The sequence below is a fragment of the Chlorocebus sabaeus genome, chromosome 29, assembly GCF_047675955.1.
Source record: "Chlorocebus sabaeus isolate Y175 chromosome 29, mChlSab1.0.hap1, whole genome shotgun sequence".
In the NCBI taxonomy this organism is placed as follows: Eukaryota; Metazoa; Chordata; class Mammalia; order Primates; family Cercopithecidae; genus Chlorocebus; species Chlorocebus sabaeus.
In genome coordinates this window covers 9,501,567-9,504,392 of record NC_132932.1, presented here as the reverse complement: position 1 = coordinate 9,504,392, position 2,826 = coordinate 9,501,567, and the positions used below count along the sequence as shown (strand labels likewise).

Sequence of the window (2,826 nt, the reverse complement as noted above, 5' to 3'; positions counted from 1 at the left end):
TTGATCTCTTGAGAAAAAAAATGTTTTTAACATGAAAAAATGCTCCACTGAGATTTATCAAACTCTATTTTAATTGTAATTGATTTATACCAAAAGATAAAATGAGTTAATCAGGGCATGCTATTAGAAATACTAGCAAGAGAAGAAAGCAGGGAGATCGTAGGACTGGAGAGGTGGGGACCCTGGGGAGGTACTGGTTCGGAGACTAGGCGACGGGGCGAGACGAGGCCGGTAGGTGGTGGGAGGCGGCCAGGCCGGAGCCAGCGGGAGGGCCAGGACCGGAGGTCCTCACCCTGCGGTGCCCACCCCGGCCCAGGCCACCCGCGGCTGAGGAGGAGGAGGAGGAGTAGGAGGAAGAAGAGGATCTCCAGATACACTCGGAAGGTGGTGTCACAGAGCTTGGAGCTGAAAGGAATAACAAAACATGCTCTTAACCATCATCCCTCTCCCAAGAAGATGGAGGAAATTTCCCCCGCCAGTGACAGTCATGAGAAAGACACAAGCTCCCAAAGCAAGTCTGACATCACAAGAGAATCACCTTTTACATCAGCCGACGCTGGGAATTCACTGTCTGCTTTTCCAAGTTATACAGGCGCAGGGATATCTACTGAAGGCAGCTCGGACTTCTCCTGGGGATACGGTGAACTCAATCAAAATGCCTACTGAAAAAGCTTAGGCAATGTTCACAGCCGTCGATGAACTCTTGTATGAGCAGAAGTTGAGTGTGCATACCAAGAGTCTACAAGAAGAGTGCCAACAGTGGATAGCTGGCTTTCCTCACCTCAGGATTCTAGGTAGGCAGACAATCACTCCAAGTGAAGGTTATAGATTGTATCCTAGATCCCCTTCTGCTGTTTCAGCTTCATATGAAACAACCTTGTCTCAAGAAAGAGATTCTACTATATTTGGTATAAGGGGAAAGAAGTTACATTTTTCATCTTCGTATGCTCATAAAGCATCTTCTATTGCCAAATCCTCCAGCTTTTGTTCTATGGAAAGAGACGAGGAAGACTCTATATCATCTCGGAAGGAGTAATTGAGGAATACCTAGCATTTGTTCACACAGATATGGAAGAGGGATTTCATGGGAAGAAATCAGGAGCAGCTACAGAGAAACAGAAATGAGGGTATCCTCCCATTGCTCCATTTTACTGCATGAAAGAAGATGTCCTTGCTTATGTGTTTGACAATGTATGGAGCAAGGTTGTGAGCTGTATGGAGCAGTTGACACGGAGTCACTGGGAAGGATTTGTCTCTGATGATGAGAGTAATGTTGCAGTTACCAGACCCGATTCAGAAAGTTCTTGTGTGCTGAGTGAACCACATCCTTTGGTGTTACCGTGAGTGCCACAGTCTAAGGTACTATCCGTTACCTCAAATCCAATGAGTCTCTGTGAAGCAAGCAGTCATCAGCCAAATGTGAATGGTCTCTTGGTTCATGGGATGCCTCTACAGGCAAGAAATAGCTCCCTAATGGACAAGCTCCTAGATCTTGATGACAAGCTACTTCTGAGGCCTTGTTCCAGTACCATCCTTTCAATTCGAAGTTGGCCAAATCGAGCTGTGGACTTTAGTACATCATCTCTGTCATACACAGTGCAGTCCACCAAGAGAGGCAATCCATTGCCACGAACCTTTCATCCGATCAGCACAAGGCATTCAAGTGCTGGAATACCAAGACTTGTGGAAGAAATCCTTAGAGGAGCCCCAGTCCCAGCGGCAGCGGAATGAAGTGACACAGCTGAAGTGGAATATGTGAGTACTGTGGGGCCACAAAGACCCCATGGCGACTCCAGTCAAGCTCCAAGTGCGGTGGTGGATGAACCTAACTATCAGCACCCACTTGGGAGGCCGAGGAGGGCGGATCACGAGGTCAGGAGATCGAGACCATCCTGGCTAGCACGGTGAAACCCCGTCTCTACTAAAAATACAAGAAATTAGCCAGACGTGGTGGCGGGCACCTGTAGTCCCAGCTATTTGGGAGGCTGAGGCAGGAGAATGGCATGAACCAGGGAGGCGGAGCTTGCAGTGAGCCGAGATTGCACTCCAGCCTGGGTGACAGAGAGAGGCTCCATCTCAAAAAATAAAAATAAAAAATAAAAGAAAGGCTCCTTTTGCACAGTTTTTTTCTCAGGCCCAACACAGCTCAATCATTTTTGGTAGAGTGACCTACTTCCTAGAATGGTCTTGATAGTTGGGGGGAGAAAAGGTAGGGGGAATACTAGTTTGGCAGACTTAAAACTTTATCTAGAGGCTTAACTCAGAATAAAAGTTGAGTTTCCAACAAGAACAACAAAAATACTAGCAAGGGAATACAGTTGATACGACTAGCAATGAGCGGGTATGAAAGATTATTTTAAAATTTGGAACAAAAGAAATTTTAAATTGTGTATTTTTGTTTTAAAAATTACTTAGAAAATAAAACTACCTAGGCCTATATGGATTGAAATTTTATTCTTTTACATAATACTTTTCATACCCAGAGCATATCATTTTCTCTTAAAATATACACCAAGTACCACCTGTACTTTGGTCAATGACAACCATTATTCATTTGACACAGGGAATTCTGCCTTGGTTTGAGCCATGTCTCTGCACACAGGAGAAATTGCTTATTTACAATTGCTACTCAACTGCTACAGCAGCAGGAAGGGTGCCTCGGTGTGTTGTTATCCTTATTTCTCTGGGTTTTCACTCTTCCTTAATTGTTTCCCAGGTACCCATTTTTATTTCTAGGGAACCAGGCATTGCCAGGAAGGGCAAAGCCTAGGCCCCATGGTTTTAGGACTGAAGGACTTCATGGAGGCAGAATCATTCCAGTACAGC

General features: G+C 45.3%; 1 pseudogene; it reads left to right on the top strand.

Moving 5' to 3' along the window:
* Positions 1-424: 424 nt before the first annotated feature.
* Positions 425-2,168, top strand: LOC103231250 (primary cilium assembly protein FAM149B1-like; annotated as a pseudogene).
* The last annotated feature ends 658 nt before the right edge of the window (positions 2,169-2,826 follow it).